We start from the raw sequence: 17762 nt of genomic DNA, 5'->3' as shown, positions 1-17762 counted from the left end.
CAATGATAGCAAAGTATGTTGTGTGTGTAATGTAAAGCGTATATATCAATATACTCCAAGACATATCATTTTTTTCAAGCAGAAATACAAAAGTAATAGAATGACAGTAAGTCACAAAAGAGGCAATACTAAGCCATTAACGGTATGGTGTGCCTCAGCACATATATTAAATAGTGGCCCACATAACTCAATGAAATTGAAGATGATGTGAATTTGGCCCAGCTAAAGGGTATGTTCTTGTAGAGATGAGACTTTACACACTCAAGAAAAGATTTACTATTGTCAACAAGAGTGGGAATACATAGTGTATAATGTACATAGAATACATTGTTGTTATATGGGAAGATACCAACAGTTAAGAAAAATACTAATATGTCTACATATGTTGTAGAAGAAGGTGAGAAAGAGACACACATAACAAACAAGCTAAGGACCAAGAAGGTTAAGGAGAGGCTAGAGAAGATGAAAGTAGGATCCACCAAACACTTTGGGTATGTATATAGTTACTCAATAGCATACCAGACAATATCCTTGTAAATCTTAACATGTTAAATAATACAAATACTGTTATACACCTGACAAAAAGTTGAGCCCAACATTATAAATCGTACAATATCATGCAGAAACGCTAGTCATGGACACTGCCACTTTTATACCACTTTTGCTAAAAAATACAAGAGTGTTAATGAAATACCAAAAATTCGGGGAAGAGGGGGAAGTGACCCGCACCAGACACCACACGTGTACCTGTAGTTTCCAGATAGTATAACAAACAATGACATATACAGAAGTTACATTGCTGTCTTTTACATAAGCCATTGATTCTCAACATGTTAAACAGGAGAGAAATTACAATTAGTTATGGAGTCTATAGACAATTTCTAATTAAAGTAGCATTACAAGTTGCAAGTGTATTATCCGAAAATACTAGTTACAAACATACGTATTTATTCTAGGAACACATGTAATTCCCTATCTATATTTAAACCATATTCAACAGCTCATCATTTAATGATCAACCTAGCTTCACATTTTCTCAGTTCCCTGCTCCTATCACCTCCCCTGGGGTGATTGGTGATGTTGGTATTATCATGGAATCTGATCTTAAGAATTAAGACTCTTTGTGTGAAGAGTTATGTGTTGCTAGCGGATAGTTCAGATTGTTATTCCTAATGGCTCTAATGTGTTCCTGGACCCGTTCCTTAAGTGGACCAATGGTGCTGCCCACATATATTCGTCCACAAATGCACACAATACAATATACTGTATACTTACTGTTTCAATTGATAAATTGTTTAATTTGGTGGATCTCACGTGTGTTATATAAAAAAGTCATAGTTTTATTCAAAGAAAACTGACCAGTGATACAGCCACTACATTTGAAAAAAAGATGGTTTGCTGGTCAACCATGTCTTAGGATTCTCCTGTCTCAATCGGGCTATATAGCTGGCACAGATTGAATTTCTCAGTGTATGCCCCCTGCTATGTACTATAGATGGCTTGCATCTAGTCCAACAATAGATGCCACTGGTGTTTCAGTATGCGATACACCGCATAACTAACAGGACTAAAATGAGTTACCAAAGAGAAGCGTAAATGTAATTGCATCTAGTTCTGATCAATTGCCCATTGGGGATGGTGTTGATTTGAGCACTTGGATGTGCACTATGTGCATCAAAATAGAATTACATGCTGTTGGTTTTCTGTAAATCCTAGACAGTATCTTATTGTTCATTGTGTATAGGGTAACGTCTAAGAACTTAATACGATCCAACCCCACATGATGTGTGAAAACCAGATTGTAGCTGTTGTCATTTAGGTGGCATATAAGAATATTCAAATCAGAGATAGTACCTGTCCTGATGACAAGTATATAATCTATGTATATTCCCAAAAACTGAATGTGTTGCAAGATACTGGGTGGAAAGTCTGTCCATAGATCTTGACCATCTCTTCACTTGTGGGTTTGTGTCAGACACAAGGTCTTTTGTCTACATTTTGGTTGTGTTTCTTTTCTATACTCACACACACTTACTGCATGTTCACCTAAGTAGTATGTCTTTGTACTTTCACATTTGGCAAATGAGCTCTATTTGTCATGTCCTTACACCTTTTTAACCTTGCTCTCCAATAAGTACATACATTCATCTCTTCGCAGCCTTGAAAAAGTCACTGTGTGACGAAACACGTGTTGGCTGTTATTGCAGGCATTGATTACGGGTTGTTACCATCTGGATTGACTACGCAAAGCATTGCCTATGACGTTATGTGAATAAACAGAGTCAAGGAGGACTTTTTATTAATACAAATAAACCCTGAGGTTACTACTAAAGAGGATTTTTGTTGGAGTTTCTTCAAAGACAGATCTAAAAACTGTTGGACTTTTGGAAAGCTATTAATTATTGTTCTACATACATATGCTGGAGTGTTGTGGTCTTAAGTAAATACCACTGGGCTGGTGTTTGGAATTACAGATACAGGGCCTCGTGGGAGTTGCAGTCATGTCACTCTCTCTAGCACACACACTATACAAATGTTATCCTCCCAGGTGAGTACACTTCATGTGTGAGTTACCACGTAGGGGTCTTTGGAGAAGTGGACACTGCACTGGCTGAGTAGAGTAATAGTAATAGTGCCTCCTCGCCTTAGCAGCAATGTCAGTCCCTGTACTACACACACTATACAAATGTTCTCCCCCCAGGTGAGTATACTTCATTTGTGAGTTGACACACAGAGACTTATGGGCAAGTGACCACTGCACTGGTGTTTGGAGTTACAAATAAAAGGCCTGCAGGGAGCTGTAGTCAGGTCACTCTCTCAACTACACACACTGTACAAATGTTATCCTCCCAGGTGAGTACACTTCAATTAGGAGTTGCCAAATAGGGATCTTTGGACGGGTGGACACTGTGCTGGTAAGTAGTGTGACAGTAAAAGTGGCAAAAGGTGAGCTGTGGGCATGCATGACATGGTATTTTGGTGACAATTTTAGTGTTGTGACTTACCAGACTGCCCTCCCCCAGGGATTTCAGTCAAGCCCTCAGGATGCAGGATGGCCTAGAGCTTCTCCTCCCAGGGAAAGAGATCTAATGGGGCCCTAGGAGGGCCACCACCAGTCTTCTTGGCCTGCAGCTGGTGCCTGGAGACCAGGGAATGGACCTTGCCCCTGAGGCCATTCCACCTCTTCCTGATGTCCTTCTTTGTGCGCAGGATGGTGCCTACAGCATTCACTCTGTGGACTATCCTGTCTCACATTTCAATTTTCCTACTGAGAGGAGTGTGCTGGACGTGTGCTGCAAACAATTGTGGCTCTGCTCTTTTGTTTTCATCCACCATGACTCTCAACTCATCCTCAGAAAAACACAGATAGAACGTAACATGGTGGAATTTGAGAAAAAAAAAGAGACAGTGAATTAATGAAGAAGGGAAGTGCAAAAGGGTGTGACTGGAAAAAAGTGTGTGCTGGGTGTGAAAAGAGATGGTGAGAAAAAGGTGGTGCCTAGTATATGTGCTGCTGTGTTGAATAATTATTTCTGGATTCTGTGTTTGAGGATGGTGATGCAGAGGGATCTGGTATGTAAAGGAGTGTGTTTTATAGTGTCCTTTGCAGGTGTGTCCAGGGTGGTAATATGTGCCAGCCATGTTCTTTTCAAATCCATCCAATGTGTTGTTGTGTACTACTTTGGTGACCGCAAACCGCAGCGGTTCGGACCACCATTGGCTGACCACCATGAATGCCCGCCACTGCAACTTTGGGCTTGTACTACGGTCAGTGATTGGTCGCTGTGCTGTAGGGGCTGGAGGTTGAACCGCTTACATCCGGGCCTCCATGCCGCTGCCAGACTGCTTTTTTTGGTTGGCGGTCGGCCACCCTGCCTGTATGACTCGTAATATGGTGGTCTCAGAAGCTGCCAACATTTTGGTCTTTTTAGGAACGCCCACATGGCGGTCTGGCAGTCCAACCGCCAAATTCGTAATGAGGCCCTAAGTCTGAAGGTTATCCCCAATGTTGTTTCTGTTAGTTATAGAACCTCTCTCAGGAGCATAAAAACAAACTCACAAATTTCAGGTACACAGTTTAACTCAGCACAATATTAGATTGCTGCATATGCGGTTGATTTTCTGGACTTCACTGAAGACATCCATACTTCAATTTTAGCACTGATGAGACAATAGAAAATTCCACTACATCAGGTTATATGTTAAATGAAGACAAAACAGAAGTTTGTCCCCTAAATCATTTGTATACACCCTTTTTAGAACTCAGTTAACTAAAATACATGTGCATTGGGTTTATAGATGATCTAAAAGAATACATAAAAAAATATAACAAGCTAACGCCAATGGACTCAGACTCTTGAGCCCATAGCTCTGGTGATGGACCCTGCAGAAACAGTCCTCCTGCTGCCCTCAGCCTCCACCTGACAGATGCCGAGGGACTGCCGAATGATCAACAGAGGGGGCTTTCAGCACTTCAAAGCCACGTCGGACTGAGCAGACATTGGCATCAGAGCAGAGGCTTCTGCCCAAGACGCTCCATAAGGCTGCGGCAGCTATTGTGAAGTGACAGACTATGCCGGAACAACCCTAGCTATGCCACCAGAAGCTGAAACTGAGGGGAAGCCCAACAAACCGACAGCGAGAAGTCACTGACAAATCACACATACGGAGCGGCATGCCCCTGCTATCAGAGTGCAGGAATGGGCCAGCGAAAGATCGCAACCTAACAGTGGAAGGCACTGGCTGATGGGCTGACCATGGCTGCCCATGCCCAACGGCACAAGGGGGAAACAGGGGAGAAGCCCCTGATCCCAGAGAGTGGAACTCCAGCAATCTAGGCACCGCAAGCCCTGATGTAGATACATGGACATGTCCCAGCAGCAGGCCAAATACAGGAGTTGCCGACCGCTGTGCAAAATAACTGTTGGATGCAAACTGAAAGGTGAGATGCAGTACATGGACGTTTGGCACCTCCTAACACCTACACTGCCTGGGGCCGGACAGAGTGAGCCACCAGAGCTGCTCTTGACTTGGTGATTGGGAGGTGCTGCAGCTACATGGAAGCCCAAGCCCCTCATGGCATCCAAGGTGAGTTGGATTGCTCATGCTTGTGGGAGTGCATTTGGTGGTCTGCCTGGTGCTAGCCCATCCTCCTCCTTGGGTTGGACTTACGTGGCAATGTAGCCGGTTCCTCAGAGGCTGAGGCACTGGGGGATTTCAGCCCATGTGGTGGTGGTCAGTAAGCCCCTGTGTAGGGTGGCCCTGGTGAGGTAGACACTCCATGCATGCCAGAAGAAGCGTGAGACCCCTGGGGGCTGCAAGTAGTCCCAGAAACAGACCAAGTGGAGTGCAAGAGACACACCACACTCATGGAGGGGTAGTGTGGCCTATGAAAATGGGGTTGGCAATATACTCTCCCCTTCATAGGGAAGAATCATACAGCCAGGGACAGGCAGAGGTGGACCAAGGGCTACAAGTCCACACAGCAACAATCCTGACATCCATGTCGGATATCAAAACAGCATAGTAAAGAAAAATTGATCTAGTCTCCCTAGACCTGGGACTCTTGCAGGCCAATTACTAGAAACGGGAGGATAGAGTGGTGAAAACTGAATCTGAACAGGCCTGTTTGGAGTCTATGAGTGGGGACAGTGACAATAAGATTTGTTCTATGTATGTAGAAAACCACTTAGAAACTATTTGAAAAGGTTGAATTTGCTGAAGGACGAAATGTAACATGTGCAGATTGTCAAGGGCAGCCCCGTCCAAAGTTCAGGTGGAGACTGAAAAATCCATAGTCATTGCTGAAATACAATATCACTGCTCCCTAAACACTAGCAAGAAGTGGGCAACACTGGTGTAGGACTCAAAAGCCATGGCCGGTGAATTCAAGGAATCCTAAAAGGGCCCAGAGGAAGTGGCACTCCCTTTTATCACCCTAGTGACAGCAGACAATGTAGTTTGATGTATCTGGGATCCTCAGCCACACTGAACTGTGGGAACTTAGCAGGGCTTGCCACTGTCAGCGACATATGATTGTTCCGCAGGGCATTGCCCCCTACCCCAGAGAATGATAACTATTGAGTGCTAATAATTATGTTCCAGTTAACCATGTTGAGATGACAAAAACCTTTTGCATTGGGGTGGTGAGCAGTTTTAGATCTATAGCATGTGGATGTTGGGTGGGAGTTTGTGGAGGGTGGGGGACAGTTAGAGGCATACTGAGTCACATAACAAACAGATGAACCGCAAAGGGATAAAACACACATGGAAAAGCACATACCTCACCATATTCCCTCAGGACTAACCCTTAAGGTGCTCTCCTGGAATTTGAACACTCTAGGCCTGAAATTGAAGTAATGTGGAAATACCTGTCTAGGCAAGACTCTGACATAATCCTACTAGAGGAAACCCACCTTGGGGGGGGCAACAACTGCAGGGTATTAAACCACAACAGATATAAATTACTGGTACATGTAGGATTCTTGGCGGGATCCAGGGGAGTGGGAATTCTGGTATGCAAATCCTTCCCATTACAAGTCACCCAAATCTGGGTTGATGTGCTTGGATGCCAAGTGCAGTGAATGGAAAGGGAAAAACCTGATACTCGCATCCAGGTATTTCCTCCCAGGGATGCAGACAGAGGGGCTGGATAATCTAGTGGGTAGATAACATAAACGCCCAAGGCCTTACTACTTTTTGGAGGGAGTCTAAGCTTAACCCAACAAATGGGCTTAGACAGAAAGGTGTGGTCCAGGGACAGACCTAGGACTGTCTATGTCTTGCTTCCATCCTTGACTCATTGGGAGGGGCAGACCTATGGCGGGAAGAAATTCCTGGACACCACAGTAATCATTACCTCCAATAAGATACACTTGATTTCAAGATTGGACTCATTTTGGATACAACACCACCAACGGAGTACATTTAATCATACAACCACCCTGCCACATGGCATATCAGACTACTCACCCTTAGTAACATATTTGTGGACTGGCATGCCATGGACAAGGTGGAATGGCAGCTGAACCCATGGGAACTAACAGACTGAACTACTAGAAACCTAATCACTAAGGACACAGATTTATACTTTAAAGAAAACACAGGCACAGTAGACTCTGAATTAGACCTATGACAGATATACAAGATGGTCATAAGGGGACAGATGATTACAATTGTGATGGAGAATAGGAAAGAGAGACAGGGATTAGGAAATTGGAATCTAAGTAGCCACAATAGGAATATGCCTATGTGAACACTACCACCCCGAGATTTGCACACAAGATAGAAGGGATGGGGTAAGACCTGAGAAGCCTTTTTTCCATAGTAGGCAAAGTCAGAATTTAGAGTGAAACCGGGGCGGGGGAGGGTTTATAGGAGGTGGCCAACAAGACAGGGATACTATTAGCCTGGTTAGCTAACAAAAAAAGAACAAAGGTAGATATCTGCCAGTGGCTTCTTGCAGGAGAGAGGTAATACCTCCCTTGCCTGCAATCCCTCATTGTTCTCCTTCCTGAGAGTCGTTGGCATGTCTCTCCAGAAGGGCGGAAATCTGTCTCGTGCAAGAGGTCCCATGTGTGCCCAGGAAGTCACAGTAGTTTTAAAGACAACAAAGTGGCAGCTTTGTAAAACAACTTACAACAATTTCGACTTGAGATACAAGTCAGAATTAATGTAACAAGTTGCTTCATACCTTGGAGTGCCCACATTGGTCATTGAAGACATAGCACAGCTGAGGAATTAGAGTGTAATCCTGTACCCGCCAATTGGGAGACCAAGTATTTCCATAGTAAGAACTGTGTTTTTGCGTGTTTACTGTCAGGGCATGCAACCTACATGTCCTGTCCATGTCATATGTTGCACCCTGACTTGGGACTCAGTATGCCTGCCAGAGTGACGATTTACACAGATTTACAGGGGATATAGTGGCTTTGCCATTGTTTTTAATGGCAAAGTCAAGTTAGCAGTACACAACTGCTCTGCCAGTCTGCAGTGGCATACTGGGGGATACAGTTTACTTGGGGGACCGCCAAGGTGGCACAACCAAGGCTGCAAAGCCTCGGGTACTCCTCTGACTTACATGCCCTGAGTGGCAGGGAATCATATACTGAGGTCTTACAGGTGCGTTAGCCACATCCAATTAGGTGCAGCCAATTTGACATACACTTTAGAATCGGAGCACTGGCACAGAGGTCTGGTTAGCAAGCCTCAGTGCACTCTCAGAATTGAAAAACCAACAGCATCAGTCGAAAAACTTAGGGTGACCATACAAAAAGAGGCATCTCCTTAAATGGCCCCCTGACATATGAAAGATGATGAGCAACTAAACCTTGTCCGGTGATTCTCACTATCTAAGTAGAAGAACCTGTAAAGTCCATCTGTATTTGCATGGTTAGTTCCAGGTCTGTGTTCCATTGTGATGTCTATACCCATTAGAGAAATGGACCACCTCAACAACCTGGAGTCCTCTCATCTCATCAGCATCAGCCATGTGAGGGGTCTATAGTTGGTTTCAACTTTGAATTGAGCCCCAAACAGGTGGGGTCTTAGCTTCTTCAGGGACCAAACCACAGCAAAGGCTTCCCTTCCAATGGGACTCCAATGCTGCTCCCTAGGAAGGTGCCTGGCCCATGTGTTCACTTGTGACAGCACTGCAACTATCCCATGTTCAAAGGCATCTGTCTGGACCACAAAACCCTTGTCAGGGGCCTTCAAGACTGGTGTTGAGTATAGTGCTCCTTTGAGAGAGTCAAAAGCCTTCTGAAACTAATCAAGATAAGTTTTCTGAGCTGCTTTTTGGAGGCAAAGTCAGTTAGTGGTGCAACTATGATACTATAACCCTTGCCAATTCTTCTGTAGTACCTAGCCAGACCTGAAAAGCCTCTGACCTGGGCCTGAGTTTTAGGAGGCTCCCAAGCCAGAATGGTCTGGATCTTGGGCTGGAGAGGTTGTACGTGGCCTCAACCAACTTGGTAGTACAGAGCAGAGACTTGCTCTGTCTGGAGCTTACATTCCTGGATAGTCAAGCTTGCCTGCTGCACGGCCGGAAGCACTTCCTTGAGGTGGACCAGCTGGAACTAAAAACAACTATATCATCTAGATAAGTGACACTGAAACTCTCCAATCTTGACAGTACATGATTCACCAATCTCTGGAAGGTCTACCCCCTTTGAGGTTGCGTTTGGGCATCAGTACCATCGGGGTAACCCAATGGACTACCGGAGGGCTCGATCACCCCCAGCTCCAACATCTTGGCAACCTCAGCCTTGATGCTGGCCTTGACAACCTGTAAATCTTACTTTTGGCAGGCAAGCTGTCAAAGGTGTCCACATAATTGGTACACCATGTTGTCAGCCCTGGGGTCAGCGTAAAAAGTACAGCAAACTGCTTCAGCAGGTGGGAGCAGTCCCTTTGTTGCTTGTCTGCCATTGTGAGGGAGAGAACTGCTCCTTCCACAGTTTCATCTTGGGCATTAGTAGATAAGAGGTCTGGGAGAGGGTCACTCTCTTCTTCGCCTACATCTCTTACCATCAACATGGTGATGTCTGTCGTCTTGTGATGTATATTGAGCTAGTTTACATGGCTCACACTATGAGGGTTCCTGGGAGTACCCAAATCCACCAAGTAGGTGACTTTCCTTTTTTTCTTAAAGAAGAAGGGGGAAGACATCTCAATGTGTTTCTGTAAGGGTGTAAAGTTTATGAAGTATTGATAATTCATCAGTCTGAAAAGTTACCTGAGGTATGGCTGTTGCAATCCTGCCTCAAAAGTGACTGAGCCTCCCGCAGAGAAGCCCATGTCGTACCTGTGTATAATGGAGTGACAAAGGAACAATTACAATGATGCCCTGGGGGTTGCAGCAATGTAGTGCTGCTGCTCTATTGATCCATGGTGTTGTACAAACCATTATCTCTCTGTCTGACTGTTGAACATTGTGAGTGAGATATCCCAATGGCAGGGTTCTGTTCTATGGCTTAGCAGCTGTAAAGTGGATGTCAGCCTGCATATCTCAGTAAAATGTGTATTTTTGGTGCACAATGGCAAATTTAATGATTATTAAAACTGTATAGCTCCAGTAGGGCTTAATGCATGGATACAGTGTCTTTGGCATGAGTGTGGGCAGCAGGACAAATGCAATAGGATTCACATGGATTGGCATTTCGATGCCAGCCTCATGCCCAATATATTCCCTATATGCCATTTCTATGAAGTATTAATACAAAGCAAGGAGGGTAGTCAAGTTGCAGCACTGTGTAAAAAGTTCAAATGTAGGAGAGCATAGTGTTACTAGGATAAAGCACATTACAGTGCTTCAGGGGCGACTCCTTCTCAATAGTTATACTATTGTTTTATTTTTCATCTGCTAGCTCAGCCAGTAGTACAGGGAGGGGCGTGGCTGGGCCATGGGAGGTTTGACGGGGATGAGGAGAGTGTGCACCTAAGTTTGCATGTGTGTTCGGCCGGCCCTCTCAGGCCAACCAAACGCACATGTGTACTTAGGTTTCTCCAACCTGGCTGTGTTTAAAAGCCGGGCTGGAGAAACTGCACAGACCACAGGGGTGTGTCTGAGCGGCAGCCACTTCCACTCAGACCAATCCTGACGCTTCTTTCATGCTAGGTTTTGCAAGAAAGCAGTGCCACGATTGCTGGGAGCCTCTGCTGGTGTCCTAGTGAATGCTAGGACATCAGAAGAGGAGTGAGGTGGCCGCCGCTTCCATACTTACCTACTGGTGGGGTGCTTTTGCCTGGCTAGCACCAATGCAGGCACCCTTGCATCATGGTGCACGGGGTCCGCATTATACACAACATAGTGCTTGTCCGGATGAGTACTCCTGCATGCATACACACACTCCTGAGATGCATTCACCATTTTATTGGTGTGCTGATGAATGCAGCCCAGGGAGAAAGAGTGGACATAAAAGTTAAAATATAAAGCTTCTCCTGGTTTTGATACACCGGTATACAAGATGCTGTATGGTAGATTTCAATATTTTTGACTGATGCTAAATTGGTGAAATGTTCAAAATTAAAGTCTTGGGCAGTAAGACACCCACCCTCCACCTATGGCGTGACTACCCAACGCACAGTAAGTAGTCAGCAATGTCTGCAGCCTAGTGTAACTCCAAATGAGTTATGAAATGTAGAATCAGACAAGCAATACTTGCTTACTTTTGAACCTCTCACGTATCTGGAGCATGTGTTTAATTTCCCATTGACACATCGACATGAGTGTGAATCACTGTTATGCGTGATATACTTGTTTTCATATTATGACTACATTTATATATTGTACGCCTACACTGACCTCACTTGGGTCAGTTTGAGATGTTGTACTGAAGGTATATTGACCATATGTCTATCTCAAGATTTAGTGTAGGTCTAGACTGGCACTAATGGTTGCATGAATATGTCTGCCAAATTTACAAAAACATCATGTACATTTGCAACTTGAGGTAATATGTGTTTCCTTTTACTCCCTAGATAACATGACAGCAGACATGGGAAAGGGCTTTGACCCCAGGCAGGACTGCTATAGGCACATCCGTCACATTGCCAAAGGATTTAGGAAGGTGGGTTGCATTTATAAAAGGGCAAAGCCTGGTGCTATCTGGAAGACAGGAAGCAGGTCATCAACACAGAAAACACAAGAGCCAACACACTTTCCAGGTGCCAGGCAGCAGCATCTCAGCACACAGGCCAGAGTGAGACCCTCACACTTACACATGGTTCAACAGATACGGAGCATTAACCAAAGGATGGCTCATAACGAACAGGAGCAGGTGAGCATTTGGGATATATTGATGACCTGCCAGGAGGCACTTGAACATATAGCCGCACAAATATGACCCTCTCCCATTGAACATTCCCTTCCCAGTTCTGTTTTTGTTTTAATTATTTGTTATTGTTAATAGGAATGGGGTAGTTTGGGTTTAGTGTAAATAGATTTTAGATAATTACTCATTGTTTAGGTCTTTGTTTTTAAGTGTGTTCTTATAGTAGTCTTGTAAGTGGGTGGGAGGTTAATGCTTTGTGTGTAGAACCCCTGTCCCCCCAAAAAAAAAAATTGTTTAGGTGTATATGTGTATTTGGCAAATGTTGGACCTGTCCTTTTTTGCAGGGTCATCCCCAAACTTTTTGTCTCCTTCCTCCTATTTTTTCTGACCTGTTTTTGTTGGCTTTAGTACTCTGGGCTCTTTACCACTGCTAAGCAGTGCTAATGTGCATATGCTCTAAATTGTATTGGTGATTGGTTTATCCATGATTGACATATTTGATTCACTAGTAAGTCCCTATTAAATTTTACTATGCGTGCCCAGGGCCTGTAAATCAAATGCTACTCGTGGGCCTGAAGCACTGACTGTGCCACCCACATGAGTAGTCCTGTAACATTGTCTCAGACCTGCCACTGCAATGTGTGTGTGCAGTCTTGTACTGCCAATTCGACCTGGCAAGCGTACCCACTTGCCAGGCCCAAACCTTTCCTTTTACTACATGTAAGTCACCCCTATGGTAGGCCCAAGGTAGCCCCATGGGCAGGGTGCAGTGAAATTAAAAGGTAGGACATGTACTGTTGTGTTTCATATGTCCTGATAGTGAAATACTGCCAAATTCGGTTTTCACTATTGCAAAGCCTATCTCTTCCCTAGATTAACCTGGGGACTGCCTTTAAATATCTTTTAAGTACAATTTCCCATTGGGAACAGAGAGAGATTGGAGTGTGGGGTCTCTGAACTAACAATTCAAAAATACATCTTTTGGTTGAGTTGGATTTTAGATTATGTGTTTGAAAATGCCACTTTTAGAAAGTGGCCATTTCCTTGCTTAACCATTCTGTGCCTCTGCCTGCCTGTGGAATCCACATCTGGGTCAGACTGACAGTTGGACTGTTTGTGAATTCCCTCTAGACAGTGACACAAAGGGGGCTACGGTGTAGCCTGCATATCCTGATGAGTCTCATGGGTAGTGTGGGGAGGGAGGAGCTGACACCTGAACCTGAAAGGGCTGTGCCTGCCCTCACACAATGCAGTCTCTGGCCCCCTGTAGTGTGTCTGGGGCGAGATCTGGGTAAGGCAGAATCTTGTGAACAATAGAGACTTTCCTTTGAAGTTTGCCTACTTCAAAGGCAGAAATGAGAATAAGTAGTGGACCCAAAACCCCCAGACTTTTAGAACACTTCTGGATCAAGAGGAACTTCTGCCAAGGAGAACAGCTGAAGAGCTCAGAGGAAGAGTACTGCCCCTTTGCTGTGTGTGTTTTACTGGGTTGGACTGCAGTGGCTACTTCTGCCTTAAAGTGTGCAAGGACTGGACTTTGCTGTGTATCCTGCTTGTGAAGTTTCTCCAAGGGCTTGGAGTAGGCTTACCTTCTGTTGGAAGTCTCAGGGATATCAAAGATTTCAGTTTCATCTGCCTACAGCACTGGGAACTGTGTGTTTTGTGCTGCAACATGAGAAAAACCACTGGGACGCCGTGACCTGACAACGACGCACAGAGCCGTGCCCCACGTTGTACCGCAGCCCTGGTCTCACCAGGACCTCCACCTGAAGCCATCACTGAGTCGCTGCTTGCACCATGACCTGTTGGCCCGCACTCCGCATCACCTTGCCTACACTGCAGCCTTGGCATCCCCAACAACAATGCTGCACGCTGACACCAACGCCACTGCCTGCACCGTGGCCTGAGGACACCGCTTGTGAGGAACATGACTCACCGTCCCATCCCGCACCGCAGCCCCAGCCCACCAACACCAGCGTCATCGACTACAGCATCATCAACAGACGCCCCTGTCTGCACCGTGACCCGTGGGCGCCACACGGAGCCTGCCCCATGCTGCACCGCTGCCTTGGGCCTACCGACAACAGCGCTTCAGCAGTGAAGATGCCGATGCATGCACCTGGAGACACCGTACGTCGCACCACCCCGCTTCACACCACAACCTTGGTCTCACCGACGCCACAGGACACCATCACCGAGCCACTGCCTGCACTGTGACTTGTATGCACCGCACATTGCATTGTCCCGCTTTGCACTGCAGCCCCAAAACCATCAATGCCAGTGCTCCTGGCTTTGTCATTAGCCCGGAGTTGGATATACAAAGCGTGTGGCCTCAAGTGCCCAACAACACCCACACCAACCTCCAGAACCGATGCCTGCAACGCCAGTGATGCTGCACTCTGGATCTCTTCACGAGGATCAGGACGCCCTACATTTCCAAGGTACTGTTTGCAGGTCTTCCAGACACCATAGCTGGCCCGCAACGCCGCGGTCGGCCTGAACTGTTGGATTTGTTGTTCACGATGCTGTGATAGCCCGAGACAGATCTATTAACTTCAAGGAAATGTATTTTAAGATAACTCTTACAAAATTAATATCTTTATTATTATATGTTGGATTTTTCTCGTTTTGGTCTTCTTTTACACAGATAAATATTGGCTATTTTTCAAAACTGGTCTGGTGTCCTTTTGTAGTGTTTTCACTGTATTACAGTGTGTTATGTGCAAATACTTTACACATTGCTTCTGAGATAAGCCTGACTACTCATTCCAAGCCACCAAGGGGGTATGCAGGGGTTATCTGAGCTGGGTATCTCTCTTATCCTGACTAGATTGAGGGTCCCTCCTTGGATAGGGTGCAAACTGACTGCCAATTAGAGACCCCATTTCTAACAGCATATGTTTGGGATGTAGCTGACGTTTGAATTGCAGTGAGTCATGTATATTGAGAGGGGCTGTGGGGTTGATGATTAACTTGTCATAGGTATATAATGGTTAAGATAGGTTACGTTTAGATAAGTTAGTATAGGCTAGTGTTAAGGTTAGCTAGCGTAGGATAAGTAGGGTTAGTTAGATTTTTTTTTTTTTTTTTTTTACATGAATACATTTTTCATTGTTCTCTAGTTGGATGTTATTTATTTGACAAGAGTTGATACACTTGTGTTAGGTGAGTTGAGTACATGATGTAAAAATTGACCTGAGTTCATTGTAGGTATATGTTACTTTGTCAGAGGCCTATGGACAACTGTAAATCTTCCTCAAATTGGATTTCTGTAGGGAAACATCTCCATACTTAAGTCACTATAAGTGCCACTCAGAAATTGATCTAACACACAGCACAAGTATTTACCTACTGCAGCACCCTTTGTAAAAGTAAATAGTTAGGCATGTGTTTATTTTGACTTTTTGATACAGAATTCTGCTCCCTACCTGCAGTGTGGCATAAGCTGCTGCTAACTGTAACACCCTTGCACCATTATGCAAGGAGGTCTGCAATGTTATGTGGACTTTACTTGGTCATGAAGTTACACATGCCTAGACAACATCTATCATAATTATAATTTACTGCTTGCTTTGTGTGCCACATCATGTAGCTCACTTATAAAAGACAACCCAAAATGATTGCTTAGCATATGCCTCCCATTTACCCCTCCCCCGGGGAAGTGTACCATTAATGCAGGCTCACTGGTTTCCCATTGATAGAGAAATTGTATGAGCAGATGATGTGATATGTTGATGCACTCAGACTCACCGCGTGAGGCCTCTCAGCGGCAGAGTAACAGCAGATATGTATTTAAGCTTGTGGTAATTTACTCAGCACATATCATTATAGACAGGGGGAGGCAAGGTGTACTTGCATGCCTTGGGCATAGACATTTACAGTATTGGCTTGCCTTTGCACATTCTTCCACGGCAAACATACGATGCTCAGGTGGACTATGGACATAGCTATCTGGCTAGTATAGTATAGTACAACGATCACAACTTTGGTGTTGTTTAGTATGTTTTTGATACGCAATGATGTTTAGATATTTGGAAATAATGTTGTACTCTTGACATTGCAACATTATTGTTGACATTAGTTACACTGATTTTACCTCACATGCCTCAAACATCCCATGTATATGTGTAAATATTGTAGGTACTTTTCAGTAGGTTTTCACCTTATATCTATCAAGAAACTCCATCTTGTTCATACATTCCGATATGACATAGATAAGCTACACAGTGCTCATCAGAACATTGGAATGGGTGTAATTGGTATATGTGCATATACAAAGTGACCATGTCCACTTAACTTGAGCTCTATCTTCTTTAAATTATCAAAAGTGACATTGAAGTTTATATTTCAAATGTTTGTAGACCTTTGAGGAACAACCATACAAAACTCAATATGTTTAAAAATATACAGGTTTATTTTCTTGTAGAGGTTCCTATCCTCACATTACATCATGTGAGTAAGGTTGGCCTCACAAAGTTGCAGAAACACATAGGTAAAAACAAGTATGGAGTGGGTGTACTTACCAATAATTTAACACATGGGATAACAGATTTACATGTTCCATGACTTCAATGATGAAGAAAACATTACCATTAGGAGGTGTTGCATTGGATTTAGAGCACCAGGGGAACAAAATTAACTACAGCACAAACAAAGCTGTCCTGGGTCCAAAATAGTGTGGCATGATGTTATATACAGAACAGGTTGGAAAACTGGCCAGGGGTCAGTCACAAATGTTCATCGTCATCAGGAGTTTCTCCTTCAAAAACTGGGGAAGGAAACAACTGCCTCCTCTGATGCATTTTCTACATCCCCTGGATGTTGTGGGGTTTGAATAGGAGGTAGCTGAGAAACATTGTTAGCCTCAGACACACTCACACATATGAGGCAGAAGATGTGATTCGCAATAACATTTGTTAGTGCTAGCAAGTCAGCATGGTAGTCCCTAGCAAGGGTTTGCTAGTTTGCCAACAAAGCAATGACATTGCTATACAGGGCACTCGCTGATGCTATGAAAGAGTCTAACTTGGCCTCCAGAAACTGAATGGAGGTAGTAATGGCCTCCGGCTGCCAGCTTCACCAGTGTCAGATATAGAAGGCTGGTTATGTTATTCCTTCTGCAACATGACACCAGTGATGTCAGCTAGGGACTTATCAATCCCATGGATCCAAGTATAGGTGCTTGTAATAGCCTTTGACAAACGCTTATCAGGGCTAAGACACCTACGGTCTCCCTCCCCGACCGGACGCCGTCATTGAAAAGCAACTAAGGGGTCTGCAGACCCCGCAGCTGTAATGTCATCGGTTGATGGCCCGTGTTCAGTGTGCGTTGGTTCATCTGGAGACCCAACAGCATCAACTTCCCTTGCCATTTCCGGAGGAGATTTGCCAAAAGAGTCCAGGTGCTGTTGGATGGTGTCATCATCCGGGGGGGGGCAGGATGGTGTCCTCAACAGGTTCGGCATCATGGGCAGGCTGAAATCTAGGAGGTGTTGTTTGTCCCTCTGGAAAAGAAATTCAAATATGTTAGGAGTATTCTATGGTTGATTGTGACATAAGTGATTTCTGGCACATTCAAACCAAACAGTATTTTTCTTCATTTTCAAGAATACAGAGATATGTGGAACATATGTTTCTACAGCTGTATGGGGGCATTTGATACTAATATTACTTTTACCAAGGAAATGCATCTCCACTGTGCACACAACTGTAGTATTCACCAAGGGGTCTGTTTGTGTAGATTCTAAACAACACAAAGAATCTCAGCAGCTTGCTGCCCTGCCCTGGCTGAACGAGTGAGTGCAAGTATGGACCACATTTGTGGTTCTTGACACAACTGCAGAAACCACTGCACTGTGTACCAAGGGGGATTGTATTTGTTATATTGATATACCTCAGACTATCCTGCAATCTGCCTTTCACGCAACACTACACACCAAGCTCTCTTTCTGACTTTCTTGCATGTGAATTGCACATTACTGGGCCCAA

The sequence above is a fragment of the Pleurodeles waltl genome, chromosome 1_2 (genome assembly GCF_031143425.1).
Source record: "Pleurodeles waltl isolate 20211129_DDA chromosome 1_2, aPleWal1.hap1.20221129, whole genome shotgun sequence".
Classification (NCBI taxonomy): domain Eukaryota; kingdom Metazoa; phylum Chordata; class Amphibia; order Caudata; family Salamandridae; genus Pleurodeles; species Pleurodeles waltl.
The sequence above is the reverse complement of the archived record's forward strand: the minus strand, read 5'-3'. Positions refer to the sequence as shown.